Source organism: Xenopus tropicalis, chromosome 8 (assembly GCF_000004195.4).
Source record: "Xenopus tropicalis strain Nigerian chromosome 8, UCB_Xtro_10.0, whole genome shotgun sequence".
Lineage (NCBI taxonomy): Eukaryota > Metazoa > Chordata > Amphibia > Anura > Pipidae > Xenopus > Xenopus tropicalis.
The window spans coordinates 19,913,515-19,936,556 of record NC_030684.2 but is presented as its reverse complement, the minus strand read 5'-3'; the positions used below and the strand labels follow the sequence as shown (position 1 = coordinate 19,936,556).

The window sequence follows — 23,042 nt, the reverse complement described above, 5'->3', positions numbered from 1 at the left end:
ACATAGTATTAATGGGAAGGAGCACACACAGAGCAGGTGAATGCTGCTTGCTTAGACTTTATTTTAGTGTTGCCAGGATGCTTGAAAAAGGTGCAGGTCTCCCCAAAACACGCCCCAAACTACAATAAAGTATAAGTAGAATGAAGCTGCTAGTTGTGTTCTCCATCTATGCTCGGCCCAGGGCACAGGCACTTGTTTGTCTGCTTGTACTGCCGTATATAAACTGCTCTGCCCGGCTAGTAATGGGAATCCCATAGGTAGCAGCACCGGCGATTTTGTCTGAATATGAGCAGCGTTGGGGTTTAATATCGTTTCCATTGCTGCAAATATCTGGCAGTGGTGCTGATTCCTGGCACGCTATTGGCAAGCAGAGAGCGGATCCCACTCTGTGCTGTTACCCCTCTGTACATTACTGGGGGCTATTCTTCATAACTAAATGATGGGAATAATAGCATGTAACAAACTGGGATACACACGCGGGGCACAGTATTAACCCTTTCTCCTCTGTAGCTTTACTTCTAGCAGTAATTGTGTTACTCTTCTATAAAACTGTGTTAGTAACAGAATTGGGTCTCAGTTTGGGGCAGAGATAGGACAGGGGGGCAACGCTGGCATATTAAAGTGAAAGAGTTGGGTTTTGCTTGTATCGCTGTTGATTGTTATAATAAACGCAGGCCAAGTATCAGCCAATCCGCTGGCATGGGCCTGGGTGCCACACACAGCGGGTAATAAGTCCCATCTGGCAGTAGCTTAAAGCTTTAGGGGAATGTTGATGTTACGCCATGCTGGTGTTTGTTTCCAGCAATGCTAGGAAGGTCTTTATTCTGCTCTTGTATACGGCGCGGTGCCACAGGGGTTCTGCCCGCTGCTGCTTCCCGGTGCCTCATTCAGTTGCACCTGGTTCAGATGGCACCGGCAGGACTAGGGATCCATATATTTTGAAAAGGGAATGGATTTCATACATACAAAAGAGTTACCTGTTTCAGAAGGATTTCCCTTCCCCTCAGTATGGGGGTTCCATTACATGGGTGGGTTCTGTGCTTTATTGCTCACCTGGCAATATTCTGTGTATCCAGGGAATATGGCTGCATAGTAACCCTACAGGAGCAGGTTTTGTACCCACAGGCACCTTCTCATCTGCCCAATGAATATTGTGTTGTGCATTTTACCCTTCAGTGATTTGGGCTCAGGGCTGGAGAGTGAGGGAAGGGGAGAGACAGTTTGCTCATGTGCATTACATTATTATTAACATGTATTTATAAAGCGGCAACATATTCCGCAGCGCTGTACAATAAGTAGGTTTCATATATTGGACATACAGAGTAACATATAAAGCAATCAATAACTGATACAAGAGGTGAAGAGAGCCCTGCCCAAAAGAGCCTACAATCTACAAGGAATTCCCTATGGGGGAGGCACCGGATGGGCCAGACTACTGTATGTAATGGGGAATGGGATCCGATCCTCATACTGAATACGGCTGCAGTATATTGTAATATGGGCAATATCCCTATGCACTGAGAGACAGTCAGATATAAGTAAGAAATAGGGCAGATATTAGGGGCAGGCGCTGCTCCCAGTCAGGAATAGGGCAGATATTAGGGGCAGGCGCTGCTCCCAGTCAGGAATAGGGCAGATATTAGGGGCAGGTGCTGCTCCCAGTCAGGAATAGGGCAGATATTAGGGGCAGGCGCTGCTCCCAGTCAGAAATAGGGCAGATATTAGGGGCAGGCGCTGCTCCCAGTCAGAAATAGGGCAGATATTAGGGGCAGGCGCTGCTCCCAGTCAGAAATAGGGCAGATATTAGGGGCAGGCGCTGCTCCCAGTCAGGAATAGGGCAGATATTAGGGGCAGGTGCTGCTCCCAGTCAGAAATAGGGCAGATATTAGGGGCAGGCGCTGCTCCCAGTCAGGAATAGGGCAGATATTAGGGGCAGGCGCTGCTCCCAGTCAGGAATAGGGCAGATATTAGGGGCAGGCGCTGCTCCCAGTCAGAAATAGGGCAGATATTAGGGGCAGGCGCTGCTCCCAGTCAGGAATAGGGCAGATATTAGGGGCAGGCGCTGCTCCCAGTTAGAAATAGGGCAGATATTAGGGGCAAGCGCTGCTCCCAGTCAGGAATAGGGCAGATATTAGGGGCAGGTGCTGCTCCCAGTTAAGAATAGGGCAGATATTAGGGGCAGGCGCTGCTCCCAGTCAGGAATAGGGCAGATATTAGGGGCAGGCGCTGCTCCCAGTTAAGAATAGGGCAGATATTAGGGGCAGGCGCTGCTCCCAGTTAGGATTATTTAAGTCTCTACAAGCCAGATCCTTATGTAATGCTATGCATACCGGGTATCAAACTGCCCAGTAACGCCCTGGCATTCATATTTAGGGGATTCAGCCTGATTTACCTTAGTTCTATAGGAGCACAGCATTTCCGTTTAGCCCGGCACGTTAGAGGGACTTGTACCTGCATATACCCCCCTTCCTCCCAGTTGCACCACCTCCTTCTTTGCCGCTGCAGCACCTCCTGACTCTACCTGACTCTACCCCCAACCATTCTACATCCCTTGTATTAAATTGTCCCTTGTGCCATTTCCCTCTTTTCTTTATCTTGTTGGTTAGTCTCTTCACTATGGCTTTTATCTCAATATCTATTTGTGCACCCCCCTCCCACCGACTCTGCCTCCAACTTTAGTTGTCGGAATTTGCCCAGCGTTTTCTCCCTGCCTTACCAGTTGGTAATTGCTGGACTATTGTGTTTACTGAGGTAGCCCCGGTACATTGTTTTGGGTGGGGTGGACACTGAAGGCATTGTAATGTGCCTGTCACCATGTGTAGGACCCCTGTAGATGAAACACATCAGGGCTGGAACTAGGGGTAGTTGGGAGAGGCACGTTCCTAGGGCGCAATGGTATGGGGGCACTAGGAATGTATCTCTTTTGTCGCTCCCTTACCCCTTGGCCCTGTGACTGCGCCTATGCACATACTGGTTTATTCACGTATTATTCAAGTATTATTGACGTGTATTTGTAAACCGCCAATATATTCTGCAGGGTTGTACAATAAATGCATGTATACATTAAACATGCAAGAAACCATACAAACCAACCTATAACAAGTACAATAGCTATAGAGGGCCCGACCCAAAGGAGCTCCCATCTAAAGAAAGGTATTGGCACTAGTGATGAGCAAATTTATTCGTTAGGCATGGATTCACAGTGAAATTATACTTTTCGTAATTCGTAAAATCGTTAAACTGGGGCAAAAACTCACCACAACAAAAATAACAATGATTTTGATATATTTGGAGAAAATAGTTGTGTTAAAAAATAAAGTGTGTGAAAAGAAAAGGCACGATAGTAAAATTGAGAAAAAAAACGCCCATTGACTGATTTGAGTGTGAAAAAAGTTGGCGGTAGGAATCAGAAAAACCACTCATTGACTTTAATGTGTTTGGAATGAGAATCAAAAATAGTTGTATGTGAAAAAACATCACGTCTGCATGTCAAGAATTAGCATTTCACAAATTTTTACTTTTTTAGTTGTAATATTGGTGTGAAGGAAACAGGGTTTCTACTGCTTGGGTGCTATTCTCATGCCTACCACAAGGAGGGGCTACTGAGAACATTTGGCAACACAAAAGATTTCTGAGCCCTTTCTGAACTCTATCATGCTAAGATCTTCAGGTACAACATAAGGCAGCCTACAGGAGACCTGCTTTTTGGAAGGGTAAGGGGTCTGGGGTTTCAGAGATCAGTGTATTTAATGGATTTGAAGCTATGGTTCTCACTGCTTCTCACTGTGTGTATAATTAGTTATAATTATGATAATTAATGATGTTTTGTTACTTCCATTTTACATTTAGTTATCGCTTTTGTCTTCTAGAGGAATAGTCCTGCTTACAGGGGAATATCTATGCCGGGTACATTTTCTGGTTTATTTGGGCGGTCAGCCGGTTAGCAAACCTAAGGGACAGTTCTGATGTGTCTTCGCCCTTATGCTTTTCTGTAAGAGATGAACAGCCTGACATAAGTGTTTTGGGAGAATACAAACAGAATTATGGCAGTAAAGAGAAGACAAAGGCCTTTTATTCAAAGCAGAATTATCTCTGAAGCCTCTCTACAAGCAACAGAAAGGCAGATTCACTGGTTTGGCAAGGTCCCATGTATGTATGAGTTTTACATTTGTATTACATTTTTCCATCTTCTCCTGTCACGATCAAGTTGTTAAACCTGCCTTCTGCCTCTGAGAGGCTTATCAAGCACTTTATGTAGCTCCTTTTTCCCATGTGGAGGTTGTAGAATTTAGAATGCAAGAGGTGGAACAGAGAATTCAGGAATGGGTTGGCATTTAAACTGTAAGCATATTGTTAATACACCAAAGAACAGAATGCTGTGTATGAAGGTTGGAATAAACTAATCGGAGGGATTCCATAGGGTTCATTTGTGAATCTGAGCGCAGCATGCAAAGTGCAGAAATGGCCACAATCTGGCGTATGTATGGCATACATTATACCTGGTGTTGCAGCTGATATATGCAGCTTCTGTGCAGTTTGTTCAATTGCCAAGTCAGCATATGCAGGAGTGGAGAGTGACAGGAATGGAGTAAAGATATTTTCAGTGCAACATGTGTAGGTTTATGGGTACAGGTGCCCTGTGGGCAGTGTATGCAGGTGTATATGCCAAGATGCTTTAAGTACGGGTGTGGGACCTATTATCCAGAATGCTCAGGACCTGGGGTTTTCTGGATAAGGGATCCTTCTGTCATTTGGATCTCCATAACTTAAGTCTTCTAAAAATAATTTAAATATGGAATAAACCCAATAGGCTTGTTTTGCCTCCAATAAGGATTAATTATATATTAGTTGGGATCAAAGGTTCTGTTTTATTATTACAGAAAAAATAAACCATTTTTCAAAATTAGAATGATTTGCTTATAATGGAGTCTATAGTAGATGGCCTTTCTGTAATTCGGAACTTTCTGGATAATGGGTTTCCGGATAAGGGGTCTGATACCAGTACAAATCATGCTGCTTTGCTTAGAGTAGGTTTATATACAGAGGTTGTCATTTCAGTAAGTGGCCATGTACATGTAGGTACACTCAGCAGAATATATGCAATGTATGCAGTATGTGTAGCAGTTTTGATTACAGTGTATGCAGGTGTATATGCAGGGCTATCAGTGCAGTACACAAGTGTTGTTTTTTACACTGCGCAATGTGAGCAGTAGGGGTTAATACTGCAGTGTATATGTGAGTGTGGTCAGTGCAGTCACTCTATGCTGGTGTTCAATGAAAACATATTTGAATTTCCAAATTCCCTCTTGATTTAGATGTCTGTAGGAAGAATGGATGTCGGACTTTATGCTTCAACTGTTCATACCTTCAGCTGCCAGTGTACTCATCCAACAGAGATGTGAAGCTGATAGTCCTTCTATTTGTTAGTTAAGGGTTGCTATTATAAACTGGTACATAGTGATGTGTTAAGGAGTAAAGAGGGAAGATTTGCAAGCTCTTCACCCTCTTCTCTCTTCCCAACCCTTTTTTGCAGTATCTTTCTGTTCTTTTTCCTTCATTTTCTAATCTGTTATCCTTCACTCTGTTGTTCTCCTTATCTCTTCCGCTCACAACCTATTTGTCATCACAACCTTTACTCTCCCCATCTCCTCTACCTTATCTGCCCAAACACCCTTCTGACTCTTAAGGTGGCCATACATGCACCGATATTATCGTATGAAACCTCGTTTCATACGATAATCGGTGCGTGTATGGTATATCGGCGAGTCGACCGATATCGCAGGAAGCTGCTGATATCGTCCGACTCGCCGATCGGACCAGTTTGAAAATTTTGATCGGGCGCCATAGAAGGCGCCTGACCAAAATTCTCCCTTCAGATCTGAATCGGCAGAAGGAGGTAGAAATCCTATTGTTTCTACCTCCTTACCTGCCGATTCAGCCCTGAATGGTGTGTGGCGGATCTGACGATGTTTCGTGCGACCGATGGTCGTACGAAACATCATCAGATCGCCACGTGTATGGCCAGCTTTACTGTTCCTTCTCTGGTTCCCCCCTTCCTTAAATTGCCATACCCATACCCAGTATCTGCTCTACTATCTCCTACAGATAGCCCTTACCAGTATATGTATATATATATATATATATTTTTTTTTTTTTTTTTTTTTTTCTTATAGGTCTGCTTAATGGAAATATTCTAACCTGAACTTTGTTTTATTTGTGAGCTTTTACTGTAACAGTTAGAAAAAAAGTGTTATAGTTAGCTCGTATACAAGCTATTATCATCACATTCAATCATTTCTAGAAAAGTGGAACGAAAAGTGCAATTAGTTTGGACAGTTGAACAGACACAGATAAGAGGAGTTTACATAAAAAAGGGGTAAACATTGGATCCGTTTGTAATTGCCCTGCTCTTCCCCACATCTAGAGCCCATATGTTCTGTCATCAGTTGTCTTTGTTTTAGTTCTACAGTGGTTCTATATTATCGGGCAGTTTTAGTTGCTTTCTTGGTATCTGATACTCACTGAGCTTGTTCAGAGGATGTATAGATTTGTTTTCAATCTTTTTGCTAAAGATCCTGAAAATAAGAGTAATGAATAGTTAAAAGCTAGAAGATGTGCGTGTGTTGGTTCATGTAGATTATAAAGCACCAACCCATAATAGCAGGTTAGCAATTAGTCTCCATGTTGTTTCTTTAGGGCTCTGGATAATGTTGTCCTTGTTTTGTTCCTAAATTAACATTACCTTTAAAGTTTAACCAGTTTCCTATAAAGTACATCTTGGTTTTCAACTGCGGTAACACAGGCTTGTTTCGTTAGCTCAGTGTTTGATTTACTAGCAAGGTTTGGGTCATTTCTTGGGTTGCTGGTTGCTTTGTGAGTTTCTATTACAGTTTGGTTGCTTATTGGGTTTATTTGCCTGTGATCACTGCCCTGTGAGAGTATTGCTGGGTCACTGTTGGGAACTGTTGGTATTTTATTTAATGTACAGGATGCTCCAGAGTCTGGAACTGTAGCCCACTCCAGCATTGTGCAGGGTGATGTTGGACTTGTGTGTGTGCTAACCCACGGGAACCCGTATATTATTTACATGGTAAGTAATTCTTGTGGGGGAATTCTCTCCCTGAAATGGTTGTACTGGCAGATACATTAGATAGCTTCGAGAAGGGTTTGGCTTTTTAATAAGTGATAAAATACTAAAAACTAAAAAGTTACTAAAAAAATCGCTTTTAGTATTATGTTAATTCAGGGACTGGTCCATTGCCTTCTTGGAGTCAAGATCCTCTGGATCAACTAGCAGTTACAGTCTTTGATATGGATACAAACGGTTGCACTTGATCGACATGTGTCTTTCTTTAGTTCTTTAGACCTATGTACCAGAGACAGCATACTACAGGTATAGGACCCGTTATCCAGAATGCTCGGGACCAAGGGTATTCCGGATAAGGGGTCTTTCCGTAATTTGGATCTCCATACCTTACTTCTGCTAAAAAATCAATAAAACATTAATTAAACCCAATAGGATTGTTTTGCATCCAATAAGGATTGATTATATCTTAGTTGGGATCAATTACAAGGTACTGTTTTATTATTACAGAGAAAAAGGAAATCAGTTTTAAAATTCTGAATTATTTGATTAAAATGGAGTCTATGGGAGACGGGCTTTCCGTAATTCGGAGCTTTCTGGATAACGGGTTTCCGGATAAGGGGTCCGATACCTGTACTCGCTAAAGCACTTGGTAGGGCCCTTCTATGAGATAAGGTTGCCTACCGCTTTGTGAATAAAGTGTTGGTGCTTCTAGACATTTCCAATTCACAATCACTTTATTTACAGGTGACTGAGATAGCTGTAGCAGAGCAGGAATTGATGAACTGACTAAATGGAGCTTCAGCTCAGATAGGACAGAGCACATTGCGGACTCTCTCACTCCACATAAGTCAGTTTCAACCCTGTCTAATAGACTTGTTATAATTCTCTAAACCTCGTATGTACTGGCAACTGTAATAGCAGCCAAAGGTGGTTCTACCTAGCATTGTTACAGGGTGAATACTTATACAATCACCAAATCTGCTTTTTAACTTTTAGGTATATATTTTTTACGTATCTCTTAGCATATGGTGTAAATCAAATGGTAAAATATCATTTTAATTCCAGTGTGTAACAGTGCAGGGAATTTACACCAGACTGTTGTACAGCACTGAGGAATAAATGTAGTGCTGTATATACTGCCCAGAGCAATCACTGACTATAAAAGAGATCAAATCTCTCTAATTGTTGAGGGAGCTAAATACAAAACTTAAATGGTGAAAAGTTTGTATTAATATGGTAAAACTCAATTTTTAAATACATTGTATATATTTTGTGTGTGTTTTAGACAGCCTAAAGCTAGGTAGAAAGAGCCAGATAACCTTCAGTCATTTGTCAGCTAAACTGGTCAGCATCTGCCCATGTGTAACCTGCAGTCACTGTCTGCTTGGGATCATGCAAGTCACCTAATCCCCCCTGTCCCACTTATGGTACAGCCCTTAGGGTGTCATTCATAGTGTCAGACATTTGCTCCTTGATGGTATGGTTACGCAGATTGCAAAATTGTAGATCCTTTTAAATGGCAGTGTAGGCTAGGGAAGAAGGTGCTGGCAGGAGGGGGGGCTGCTTGATTTTGGAATATGGACAATATCCCTATAGACTGAAATGCAATCAAAAATATTGCCTTATTTTTTTGTTCCCTTTTATAAGGATTAGCTGTTACTGTGTGACTATCACATTAATCCCTGGTTTGAGTTTATTTGACTAATCATTGTTTTTCTTTCCCCACAGCTTTTTGATGGATGTATATACAGCCTTCATGCCATGATGGGGAATGGTGGGGGGGATGCCAGGAATGACCTTTGTGAACAGAATCCCCAGCCTGTTGGGCCAGTGTGAGAATGCTTGGTGGGGCAGCCATACCCGCAAGAGCACTGTCACTCACAGGTACTGAACCTTTCAGTGTTTCTTCACTGCTGATTTGATCCAATCTCACATACATTCCCACTCTCCACCCCTCTATATGTAACCCTTGTCAAATGAGACCAACCAATACCCAGAATAAAGGGCACACACACAGCGGCTTGATGGTAAATCTGTGAAAACACAGTTTTATTGATGATATAAAATGCGCTTTTTTGATTCTGAGGAAGGCAAAAAAAAACCTCTGAGAAGCTTTGAGCCAATCTGCTTCATTAGAGGGAAAAATTCCTTCCTGACTCCTTAACGGCAATCGGATTTTCTCCCAGAATCAATGCGCGATGTTAAATAATGGGAATATGGCGGCATACACATGAGCGCAGTTAAGCACCAGGTGAATTCTGCATTCCCTTCCATTCCACTGGGCCCCAGGCAGCCTGCAGACCCCAGCTTCTGCAGTCTAACCGATGGAGTGAAAGGGAATGCAGAATTTAGCGAATACCTTCAGTGTGCCCCTGTGTATAAAACCATATATTGGAAGGAGGGGTGAGCGCTGGTGGAACTGCGGATAAGGAGAAGGCACCTAGACAGTGCAGTGCTGGATAGCAGCGTTGATCTCCTGCAAGGCCTTGTTCAGGTGTTTGAGTCTGGCCTTTATCTCATTCTTCTCCTTCTTCCACTCAGCTGCACTTTTCCTGGGCAGGTCCAGTGTCAGTGCAGCTTTGCTGATCCACAGCTCTGTCTGTGCTCTGTGGATTTCTTCTGCGATCTTCTTCTTTATAGAGCGCAGATAGGGGTCAGCGTTGGGGCCACAGGATGTTCTCGCTGAGCCCTAGAGAAATGAAGGAAAAGAGAAGACATTAAGGGCTTAAGCAGTTTTTATTAAATTCATAGTAATAATAATGTGCCAGTTTCCTACCACAGAGGGAAATAGCAAAGTGGCAGGTATTTATTACCACTAGGGGTGCTGTTGTATTGATGGTAGATAACGTACATGATATGGCGACTCTTGTAAGTAAATATAGGAAATGTAATTCCCAGGCTACACACTTGTATAATCCCTTATATTTCTATTTAAAAGTAATGGAACATAAATGCTGCTTATAATTGGGTTAGGCTCTCCTTTAACCCCTTGGTTACCTTTCTCAACAGTGACTTCTGTGAGGGCAGAAAAAAAAAATAAGTTGTGAGCAGCCTTACCTGGTTCCTGGGTCTCAGGCAGCTGTTCTTGAGGCCCATGTCGGATGGTTCTGTAATATAAAATAGAGGGAAGGTTAGGGTTAATGTGGAGACTCCCAATAAACAAATAAAGATTTAGTAATAACTCACTGTGCAGATTCCTCTTCTTTTTCTTCTTCTTCTTCTTCTTCCTGTTCTTCTACTATAGATGTCGGGTTGTAGTCTTTATAAAGACTTTTGTTTGTCTTCTTCTGTATCACCGAGGATCGTAAGAGTCGCTGCAAATAGCTCAAAATCGCTTTAAATCTCTCAAATCGCTCTATTTCATGTAATGGGGAGAGAGAGAAGAGACTGTGAGCTCTTGTGATCCGGACCCTCTCTGCCATTTGTATTCAGTTAAATGTTAAGGTTGCTACATGAGAGCAGGGCAGATACCCGGGGCAAAGGGGCAGAACTCTAAGGAGCCTGTCAATACTGGGAGGAAAAATGTATGTATTGTATGGCCTCCAAATGTTTATGGGGTCCCCAGTCAAAAAAATATATATATATTTGCTGCAGAACTGCCAAACCCTGTGTCTGTGTCTCCCAACCAGCGCTAAGATTAATGTCATCTCTAAAATTCTCCAAATTCACTAAAATCTGTGAGAGGAGCAACATCCGCTAGTCTAGGGGGGCATCACCCAACTATTTCCCATCTTTTTTTAGCTAAAATAAGGGTTATTTGGCAAAAAATCTCTCAGAGGGGATTCAGACTTACCTCTCACCACAAAGTCAACCAACGGACAAACCCAACTGTCACATTGCTGTGTGTGAAGTCATCTCTGGTCACATGTCATGAAATGTTTTTTTGTCATAACATTTACAGACAACATTAAAACCATTGGGTTTTTGTAACACTACAAAAGAGTTTCTGAGTGGGGCTTCCCTTTAATGTTACTGCTAAATACATGGTGATAGCGAGTGGCAGAATAAATATATAAAGAGACAACAAATAGAGCATCTGATCAAATCCATATTTCTTTGTGACAAGGCACCTAATAAAGACAATATTGATATTAGACAGGAACGTTAGAGATAAGCTGTTTGCATCTCCTGCCTATAGCCCATTGCATTCAGATTTGGCTACATTTTGATAGCTATTGCTATGCAACTTGTAGATATATAATATATATTATTGCACTCACGGTACATGTAGTATTCATTTAACGGCCCTGTTCTCTTAATATGTTATTACTAACTTGTGTGTTATCTGAAAAAAGTTGCGAAGATTGTGAATCATTGCTGATGGCAGAAATATATGAAACAATGTATAAATACTAAATGACTGATATGATGATTTGTCGTGTTTATAATGAAACTATCCAACGCATTGAAACAATATATTTATTTAAACCAGACTGGCCGTACAGGACATCCCAGCAAAGTCCCATTCAATGGGGTTTGTTATGATTTGAGGTTGTGACAGGGGTTGAGGGACATCTAGATCAGAGAGAGGGCCTGAGAGGGGGCTTCTAATTCCAATATTACTATAACGCACCGTTTAGGCCTGCTGGGAAATGATTGAGTGGGAATGTAAGGGATTGTAAGGGACATAATAACACACTCCCCACTCTGGGCGATTCAGTGGCTACCAATGAAAGAACGAGTATTTAGAGACAGAAATGACAGAAAGTTAATGTACGTGCTACAAACTTGGGACAAACTGGTAGCTTCAGGCAGATAAATAAGCAACCCCACCACCCCAAGCAGCACTATTAGGGAACCTCACCAAGGAGTATACGCTATTATTAAATGAAACAGGACAAAACATCTAGAGGAATTCACTCAGCACCCTAGACCAGGGTTTTCTCTAGAATACTATCTTCTCCTAAGCTAGGGATCACCCTACAAAAGCTTACTGCACAATACGAACACCATGAAAGTACAGAACAGAAGAAGAAATAGACACCGTAAACACCAGACACCGAACTACCCTGCATATTGTTCTTCATTAAATAAAATCAATTAAATTACATTGAAAAAAAATGAAGGAGACCAATCCAAAGCTGCTAAGAAGAAGCCATTCTATAACATACTAAATGTTAACCTGAAAGGGAATCAACCCGTTAGACACAGCCACAGGAAGCACGCCAATAAACCATTTATATGTTAAAATCTAAAAAAATGGGTCAGAAACTGAGAACTGGTAAGCATTTGCTACTGTGTGGGTGCATGGTGATATCAATGGCAGATAGTACAGGTATGGGATCCCTTATCCAGAAACCCGCTATCCAGAAAGCTCCGAATTACGGAAACCCCGTTTCCCATAGACTCCATTTTAATCAAATAATTCAGAATTTTAAAAATGATTGCCTATTTTAATAAAACAGTACCTTGTAACTGATCCCAACTAAGATATAAATAATACTTATTGGATGCAAAATAATCCTATTGGGTTTAATTAACGTTTGATTGATTTTTTAGTAGATTTAAGGTATGGAGATCCAAATTACGGAAAGACCCCTTATCCGGAATGCCCGAGCAAGATCTGAAGGTCTAGACTTAGCTTAGCGTGTCTATGATGTGGAACTCAGTAAATGATCTAATGAGGCATCTCGGTTCTAATACAGGTGGCTTTGTTTCCGAAGCAGGAATAACGCACAGAGCTGCAGCCCAAGTGCAGTTATTTAGTACCAAACAGAAATGTCAATTATTTGTAATTATTTATTGGTAATAACCAGCTGTCCAGCCCCTTAGGGATTAATAAAAGGATTTTTGTGTATGTTATTTTTTTTTCAAGTGAGACTATTATATTATTTTACTTGTGAGGAAAGGACACATCTTTTTTGTTGTGGAGTCACTGTAACTGTTGCTTCCCCAGTACTATCAATTTTTATTAAATGTTTTTGAGGGAAAAAGACATTTTACGTTATTTTTTAGTTCCTAAAATTCTCCCTCTTCCCTTGATGAGACATAAAAGGCAGAGCAATGCCCAATATATGCCCAATATAGCACAAAGGAGTACAGATAATGTCACGTGTGGCGCTTTGCTAGTGCTCTTACCCACAGGGCCGGATTTCTCTTCTGGGCGCCCCGAGACCGCCCCTGTTGGTGCCCCCCCTCCACCTGTGCACATGCGCGAACGCGCGACAACCCCCCGCAGCCGCGAGTGCGCTCCTTTTAACTCCCATACTGAGCTGTGGGGAGAGGTCCCGACTGCTCCGTATGGGAGATAAATTTAAAAATGTTCTTGCGGCGGGGCGGCATGCCGCCCTAGGCCCGGGCCTTTGTGGCCTCACCACAAATCCGGGCCTGCTTACCCATGGCCTACAGTGCCAAAGGCCTTGACTATAATGGCCTCCACCTAAAGCATTTAAATGTTACAGCACAAATCTCCTGGTGTGCCTTTACCCTTATTTGACATTCTTATGGCAAAATGACGGTGCCTTATAAGCCGGTTGCATGGGAAACATAAGCAATCAGCTACTGGGCAGTACATAACCCCATTAAACTCCGCAGAACGGAGTAAGATTTTCAGGAACCTGTGGGTGTTGTAATGTGAGAATACATTTTGTAAAGAAGAAATTCATTTTGATCCCTGAAAATCTCAACATTTGACATTGGACATTTAGGGGCTATATGGAGCTGAAACTGATAACTTGTTGCACTAGTATGTACCCATGGTGGGGTAAAAAGAGGTTTAATGGCAAATAGTACCAGTAAAGTTTGTAGTTTAATCTGATTAATATAGACTATGGAAAAGGTCCTAATAAAACCACTATGCCCCATAAATAATCTCACAGCAAAAACCTGCTGTTTGTTGAGGGATGATCTGTCCCGGATTCATATACTGACACTGTGCAAGACTGCGAGTTGTACCCAAGGCTCATTCTCCTAATTCTGCTGTCTCTATGGGGGATATATGGGGGATTATTTTTTCCCAATTTTTTTTTTCTTTCAGATTTTTAGGGTTAAAAGTCACAGAAAAAAAAAGTTGTGACTTTTGCAAATGGCTAAAAATCCAAATTTGACAGTTTGACAGCTTAAATTTATATCTGATATCTTGTAGAAGTCAATGGCAGATGTCCCTTCCATTTTTGATGCTGGTTTTTGTGTGATAATTTGATAAATTCGAGCTTTCGGTCCACAGTTTGAAAAAGTTGCAGTTTCTGTGACTTAGTAAATATGCCTATGAGTGCTGCACCTTTGTTCCTAAGCTTTGGCTTAAATAGTTCCATGTCCTACTTCTGCAGTCATTGCATTTGAATAGATCTCAGAACTGTACCTGTAGAGAAAGCTACAGTTCTCATAAATATATAATACCTGTAAGGAGGTAACATTTATTTTAGTTTCTTAGTGTAAATAGTTGGGCAATGTTTAAGTTTAGCCAGTAGGTGGCACTAAACCATAAAGAGATACTGACAGCAGAAATGAAGCAACTATCATAACATTGTCTTTTCACGAGCTTTATTATTTTGCTGTAAATCTGCTGCCTGATGCTTTTACATTACCTATCTGATCACCCATGTTCCCAGTCCGTTAGCATTAGACGCTATAACTGACAGATTGAGAAGGAACAGTCAGGTTTAGGACTGGACATATCAGTAGAAAATAATCAGCATGACCTATAAATAACTTTTAGCATACCCCCCAACTGTCCCGCTTTGCGCAGGACTGTCCCGCTTTTAATAGCGCATCCCGCTGTCTCTGATAGTTCCAGGAATGTCCCGCATTTACGTAATAGACATTCATTGAACTAGCCTGGACTGAGGGATGCGCTGATTTGAGCCGGGCGCTCCTGCTCCTTGTTCGGCTCTGCTTCTTATATGGATCCTTGTGCGGCGGCGACAGGCCCTTTTATAAGGTTGCGCCCCGTGCGTACTGATGTCACACGTACACACGGGGCACAGCCTTATAAAAGGGTACTGCCTATTAGGCCATAGGGGGCTCTCTCCCGTTCTCCCGTCCCCAAGCAGCATTCTCCCATTTTATCTCACAAAGTCCTTTGGGGAATTTCGGGCACGCATGTGCAGTAAGCATTTGGTGACGGCATTTGATGCATTTGCACATATGGGGGTACAATATTTCCGCTTCAGCAGCGATTCTGTGGATACATGTGATGTCACTTCTGGAAATGTGTTTGTGTGTGAGGTCACTTCCGGTTATTGGGATAAAATGCTATACCCCCATTGTGCCAGTGCTGTCAGTTTGACAGCTGTGAGACTGTAAGGAGGGCTGCACTTAGCCAAGACCAGGGGAAGTAGGAGCACAGTGTGCCAGTGCCACCTTGGGGCTGCCTAGGTAGTTGTTAGGGTATCAAGGGCAGTCTTTTGCCCCAACAAGGAGGTAGCGTTTGGAGTTAGTAACCTGGGCTATTGTGCAGCAGTTAGGGACTGAGCGTTCAGGTGTTGGTTAGTAGGAAACCTACATGCTGTAGTGAGACAGCCGGGAGAAGCTTTTATATTGTATGTATGACAGAAAAGGAGATTATTGTATAAGGAGAGGAGGCCCCCAAATGGTCAAGACATTCTGCTAGTGCGTTTCCACAGAGAAGCGAGGGTAAATTTGATCAACCAATAAATGATGATGATTAAGTGTAGCCGCAATATAATAAAGGTTGTGTCAATAAGCCAGAGGGTGGTACTGACAAATTGGCGCCCCCGGGGTTAAACCCTTTGTTTTCCTTTAACACGTGTTACTTCATTTGTGTAGTAATTTGTGCAACTTCTCTCTTTAAATCCTTTTTTTGGTAAATATGTTCATGTCATTCTCTATGTAGGTATAGTGTATGTCCTGCGCAATGGCACTTACACTGCACTATTTATTCTTACATACCCTGGCATGCCCCAATCAGCCCCCAAACCTGCCCTCTCTGTAATATTCCCACACATGGCATGTCCTTCCCAGATAGGGACAGGGGCAACGTATGCATTAATTATTCAACGTAAACTTACATTATGGGGCACATTTATCAAAGTACCATTGACTCCGAATACAAAAAAGTCATATTGGTTCGTACTGTGGGTATTTTCTGCGACTTTTTCATAATTTGCACAACTTTTTCGCACATTTGCGTGACTTTTTCGTACTTTGCAACAAAATTTGTACGACAAAATCGTATTGTTGCGCCGAGTACAAAAGTTTTGGATTCATTCAAGCTTCGGTATCATGACTTTCCTTGGGCCGGGTTGTAGCTGCAGAGTGCCATTGAGCCCTATGGGAGACTTTCCTTGGGCCGGGTTGGAGCTGCAGAGTGCCATTGAGCCCTATGGGAGACTTTCCTTGGGCCGGGTTGGAGCTGCAGAGTGCCATTGAGCCCTATGGGAGACTTTCCTTGGGCCAGGTTGGAGCTGCAGAGTGCCATTGAGCCCTATGGGAGACTTTCCTTGGGCCGGGTTGGAGCTGCAGAGTGCCATTGAGCCCTATGGGAGACTTTCCTTGGGCCGGGTTGGAGCTGCAGAGTGTCATTGAGCCCTATGGGAGACTTCCAAAATCATGCACTGAAGGATCAAATTCAGAAAGGTTTTCCCGCCGTTTACAATCGTTCGATACGAAAATTTTGTGACTTTTGGATCGCCAATACAATATTTTACAATGTATTACCATGAATGTTCCGATTTGCGATCATCAGAAATTATCGTATTTAATCCGAATTTTTCCCATTTCGGGATTCGAACTCGTACTTTGATGAATGTGCCCCTATGTGTATTAAAGAATTGGCAAGTGGTGCTGCAGAGCTTTAGTTGCAGTGCTGCCCAGTTCTATGAATTTGCAGGGCCAATAATTCCCGAGTGGCCATACACAAATTAGGAGCTCTATCACTTAAAGACAAAGTTTGCCCATAAGTTAACTGCCTACATGTTGCAGATGGAACTATGCCAACCAGTTTCTATGTTGTTCTTACACCTGTTTTGCCTCTCTCCACAGTTAAACATAAAATGCTTCTAGTCATCTATACTTGGGGACGCTGGGAATCAGAAAGCAGATTGTTGTCAGGTAAGATTTTTTTTATTGTTTTTATATGGTGCTCATCATTCTGTGCAGGCCTTCTTCATCCTTCCGGCAGATACACAGGTTTCTCCACAGGCACAGGTCTCAAGCAGTCACTGGCCTTTCTGTTGTTCGACTATGATTCCCAGAAGCCTCTGTGGGAGATGCAGTTACGCACTGAACAGCAGCAACACGGGGAATGTTATCCCTGAGTCTAGCGTACTGCATTCTGCAAATCAGTGTGCGTTTATAAGGTTCAATAGCAAGCTTTGGGAATCTGAACAGCATCAAAGAGAAACGTATTTGCTGTGTCAGCAGCCTCTGTTATTAACCTGCCCAGTGCCTTATTGTACTGGGTCAGAACAACTGGATCTAGAAGTGTCCCTCCATATTGCCCAGGATAAAGTTGCTCTTATGCTTAAACTTGGTAGTATCTATCAGTTCCTTATTACATTGTTCTTGCAAGGGAACATCCCTCTCACAACTCCAGTTCCCTGCATGATGTAAAAAAATATTTCTTTAAGGCTATTTTTTGAACAAAGCAGTAAACAACAACAATTGTTTGGAAGATATTAAAAACTCTAGTAAGTGAACATGACAGCCCTTCACTTAATACTTGTACTAAGTATTTCTGAGCATGGCCATCGCCCAGCAAGCAGGCCGCAGATCTCGGAGCGCCAGTTAATCTTGACTGGAGTTGACTATTTGCAGTCTCTCTTGTGAAATTAGGGATGCCTTTTCCCTGCTAGCTGTCCCTTTTCTTTACAGAGATGGACTTGGAGTACTCCTGAGCGAGACGCCTGCTGCCCATTTGGAGGCTGCAAATCTCTGCCGGACTCTGCTCCCTACAGTGTGGATGGTGAGTCGCGGTATCCGGCAGGAGGGCTGGTGTGACGTACTTAAGGCTTTTCAGCTCACAGGGAAATTGTGAGTTTTGGCTTCTAATTATTCTTGTTGAATCTCTCACCCTGGCGCCCAGTTAACTTTGCCACATACCTATCTCTTTTTTGAGCATTGTAGCTTTTAAGCGGTCAACTACATGGAAATGTAAGTATATTTGATTGACATTTGGAAAACTTCTCTACCATTTTTCTGGACTTTTTTCTATAGTTATATGGAGGCATAATTGTTTTTGTTTTAGCTCCAGGCAACTATAGCAACTATTAAGCCTTGGAATGAATTTACATAGTAACATAGTAACATAGTAAGTTGGGTTGAAAAAAGACATACGTCCATCAAGTTCAACCATAATGCCTATACCTAACCTGCCTAACTACAAGTTGATCCAGAGGAAGGCAAAAAACCCCATCTGAAGCCTCTCTAATTTGCCTCAGAGGGGAAAAAATTCCTTCCCGACTCCAAGATGGCAATCGGACCAGTCCCTGGATCAACTTGTACTAAGAGCTATCTCCCATAACCGTGTATTCCCTCACTTGCTAAGAATCCATCCAGCCCCTTCTTAAAGCTATATAATGTATCAGCCAGTACGACTGATTCGGGGAGGGAATTCCACAACTTCACAGCTCTCACTGTAAAAAATCCTTTCCGAATGTTTAAATGGAACCTCCCTTCTTCTAAACGGAGTGGGTGCCCTCGTGTCCGTTGGAAGGACCTACTGGTAAATAAAACATTAGAAAGGTTATTATATGATCCCTTTATATATTTATACATAGTTATCATGTCACCTCTTAAGCGCCTCTTCTCCAGTGTAAACAGACCCAACTTGGCCAGTCTTTCTTCATAACTGAGACTTTCCATACCCTTTACCAGCTTAGTTGCCCTTCTCTGGACCCTCTCTAACTCAATAATGTCCCGTTTGAGCACTGGAGACCAAAACTGAACAGCATATTCTAGATGGGGCCTTACCAGCGCTCTGTAAAGGGGAAGAATAACCCCCTCCTCCCGTGAATCTATACCCCTTTTAATACAGCTCAAAACCTTGTTTGCCCTTGCAGCTGCTGCCTGGCATTGCTTGCTACAGCCAAGTTTATTATCTACAAGGACTCCAAGGTCCTTCTCCATTATGGATTTGCCTAGTGCAGTCCCATTAAGGGTATACAGGGCTTGCATATTTTTACATCCCAGGTGCATGACCTTACATTTATCCACATTAAATCTCATCTGCCACTTAGCTACCCAGATTGCCAGTTGGTCAAGATCCTGCTGCAGGGATGTCACATCCTGGATAGAATTGACTGGTCTGCAGAGTTTTGTGTCATCTGCAAACACTGATACATTACTCATAATACCCACCCCTAAGTCATTTATGAACAAATTAAACAAATTTGTTGCTTCTACTTGGGAAAGCATAGGCTGATTTACTTTATGTTCTGCCACAAAAAAGCAAATGGCACTCAGGGCTATAAACAAGGGAAAAACCTTTAAAATTTTATTGCGGAGGTGCAATACTGCAATAAAATTTTAAGGGTTTTTCCCTTGTTTATAGCGCTGAGTGCCATTTGCTTTTTTGTGGTTGTACTGGTTTTGGAGGGTGCAGATCTCTCCAGCAGTGTGCACCAGGCATATAATTTTGGAGTACTAGGGTGTGCGGATAAGGTCTCTGTAGTACATTACTTTATGTTCTGACCATGGCATTCATATGGTTATTGTAAGTCATAAGGTTATTAGTCTTACACTTGGGGCAGTAATTATTAACATTGGAGGCAAACATTACTGGTGATGTTGCCCATAGCAGCCAATAAGATCTTTGTTTTTGTAGTTGACCGTTCAAATTCTAATTGCTAATTGGTTTTTATTGGCAACATGACTGGTGATGTTGGCTTCCACACTATAATGAATATGCCCCTTGGACTAATACAACTGCATAAAGAGTTTAATAACCTGACGTATTGGCGTTAAGATCTCCTACAACACTTTGAAAGGTTTATATCTCAAACCGCTCTATGATATTGGAGAACCTATCACTGGCTTTCAGCTTTTTCTCAACACTTTAAAAATGCACTGTTATTTTCAGTAATTTTGGGACTGTGAGGTTGTGGACTGTATTGTCAAATACTTTTGTAGTTCAACTCCTTCACCATAAGATGGCACCATAACACCAGATCATCTTGGAAAGGTGATGTTTTATTACTGTGCAGCTAAATATTTCTCTTTACAAGTATTTTCCTCCACATTACTGTGCCACTTAACTTTCTCCTGGATTACAATTTCATTTATCTTTAATGATCAAAGAAAAAAGCAAAACCTCTCCCTTCCTCTATCCACAAAACCAATTGTCGCTTTCTTGAAGCAACAAATTGGTTGTTTGATACAATCTGCACACAACTCGGATGGGGGCGGAAACAGAATCTGCAATTCCCACTTCCCAAACTACTCAAACAAGTCCTCTAACTTTTTGGACCAATCTGACAGTGTTCTAGTGGTGTTCCAGTCATTAATGGACAAGGCTACTGCACAAATCACTACTGTTTCTGAGAAAGATAAAGAATTGGCAAGACACACAGATACACTCGAATCAAGGATGGACAATACGAAAATGGTTTTAGAGGCCCAGGAAATGGACTTAATTAAGTAATTGAATTAAACAACAGGTTCTGAACCTCCAATTGAAATTAGAATACCTGGAGAACAGGTTTTGTCGAGATAAGAAAACGAGGAATTCCAGAATCTTATAAGCACTTGGAGTCAGAATTGCAAGAATGCTTTACCATTTACCATCTCAGTTTCTGCACATCGATCAGTTCCCCAGATCTCACAAGATCTGCTATCACTGGGGTTTCCCTTGAAATTGATATTTACACGTAATGGCAAGTCATTTTCCCACCCTACACCGAATAAGACCAAGGAAGCTCTCCAGTCTGCTGGATGTACTAATGCCTTACCAACTAAACTGAGTACAGCTCCATGTACCCTGCAATCATCGGGTTGGCCATCGCCAGAAAGACCTTCTCCTTCACGATTCCCTTTACCTCAAAGTGCTACAAAGTACAGTGCTCGTTCCAGGGATCAGCAGCTTCATTCAATTTTAGACTTTTCTCTCATCATTTCCAGGAAGAAGGAACGCATCAAATCAGCATGTTAAATTCAGGAAATGGCTTTATTTATGGCAAGTTTGGTAACAATGAAAATTGTCCTCCAAATGATTTATCTGAAGGTCAAGGAGTGGAGGTGAAAGCAATGGTCTCCTACTGTGGGGCTTTGGAACAGAACCTTAGTAACATGGCCGCTTTGTATCTGCAATGCCTCTCGGATAAAATCTCATTTCTTATCCAAATTGTTATTAACTAAATTCTAAAAAGGAGAACCCTGACTGGTCTGCAGGGTCTGGGGGAGACATAACACGCACTTTGATATTCTCTTGAAGTGCTCTGAGGACTTTGCAACATTAGTAAGCAGTGTATTGGGAACAACACTAGTGAGGGAAAAGGGGAGGATCATTTTCCAAACCCAGAGATTATATACATGAATTATATGGGTAGCCTCTCCTCTTAAAGGAGAACCACAGACTAATCCCTACCTGCAAAGAAATATTTAGGGGAAATAATATATAAACAGTATTTTGTATTATTTTGTGAAGAGACATGCTTCCCCTTTAAGTGGGAGTGGAAGTTGTACCTGTTGGGCAGAGGAGCAGCCTATGTGCAATTTGTCTTAAATGACTGTGTGTTTGCCACAAACACATTTGGTCTAATTTACCCTTTCTTTTGTGGAGAGACATTTATCCGCCCCCAATGTACTCTGGGACAGTGCTGCCTATCATACGCCCCTCCTTCAGTGGCATCCCATGTGCCGGCCTATAGACTCACATAGCAGCACATCACAATAAAACCCAGTAGCAGTTTTCTTTAATACATTTTTGTAATTTATTATATATGTATTTTTACAATCTTGGGCTTTTTGTAGTTGTTTTTGCTTTGGGTGTTTGAGGCATTACACATTATTATACACTTTGGTTCATTTGCCAATATGCATTACTCCATTTAGTAACCTCCCCCAGGTAATTGAAATCAGTCTCCTCTTAGCACAAATCCAGTTCCGCTTCCTGCTTCCGGCTGTTCCATTTCACATTCCCAAGCAGAGGGGCGGGGCTTAACCCAGAATGAGAGTCACTGAAAGCCTTTCACACCCGACTGAGTTCTATGGAGCGCTGGAGAGCTAAAGCAGGTTTGGACAGCAGGGGGCGCTGTTCTTTCATTCACTCACTTTTATTACTGCAGCAGGGAGACTTCCGGAAGCTTTCTCTGTTGGTTCCAAGTTCCGGCCTCTGCCTTGTATTGTGAAAAAGAAGAAATCAGTAGAAGGAGGGTCAGATTGGAGGGGGTTCTCTGGCCTCTGCTGCAGCCACCGCCCCACATTCATCCTTACAACCTTGGGCAGAAAACCAGAAAAATACAGTTACCAGAAAAGGTTAAGTCTCTCATGTGGGGTGGGGGAAACAATTAGGAGATGGTAGGAAACAAAAAAACAAAATGTTAGTTATGGTTCCCTAGTATGGCCTATATAGCTATTACAGCCGTGTTTGCTCTACCAAGGAGGAAACCACATGGGTGTGTGGCACATTGGCACAGAAGGGTTTTTCTTTTAGCACCAACTTCCTGCAACGTCCGGCTTAGGGCATTTGCTCAGGGATTTTTATATCATTTGGAAATAAGAATTAGCGATGTTTTTATGCTCAGGATAAAGCTGAAGAGACCAAACGTGTCAGGGAGCAATGTGTCAAAGTTTCCTGAAAATGTTTAAAATTATTATTATTTTACATGTTTTATTATTAATGCGTTTTTTGTTTGCACATTGTGGATTGTGACCCTTTCACAGATAAAAAAAAACAATTTGTTTTGTAATAGTTTTCAACTAAAGCCATCTAAAATTTATATTTTTTTATATTGACATATTTTATAGCTGAACCACAATAGACTTTTCTAAATGACATTTGCTGTATTTTGGCAGATTTCCCTTCTTTCACTTTTTCCTTCTCTTTTTCCGTTGAAAA

General features: G+C 42.0%; 1 long non-coding RNA gene across 3 annotated transcripts in view; it reads left to right on the top strand.

Annotated features, from left to right (window-relative positions):
• LOC101734832 overlaps positions 1–23,042 on the top strand; it is a 94,977-nt gene that overhangs the window by 16,510 nt on the left and 55,425 nt on the right. Inside the window, exons 1-3 of one of the 3 annotated variants that reach the window (XR_004219637.1) lie at positions 8,927–8,971; positions 17,030–17,098; positions 17,861–18,019. This is a non-coding gene — a long non-coding RNA (uncharacterized LOC101734832). Of the gene's footprint in view, positions 1–8,926; positions 8,972–17,029; positions 17,099–17,860; positions 18,020–23,042 lie in introns of those variants that run through there. The other 2 variants (XR_004219638.1, XR_004219639.1) reach the window with 2 other exon arrangements.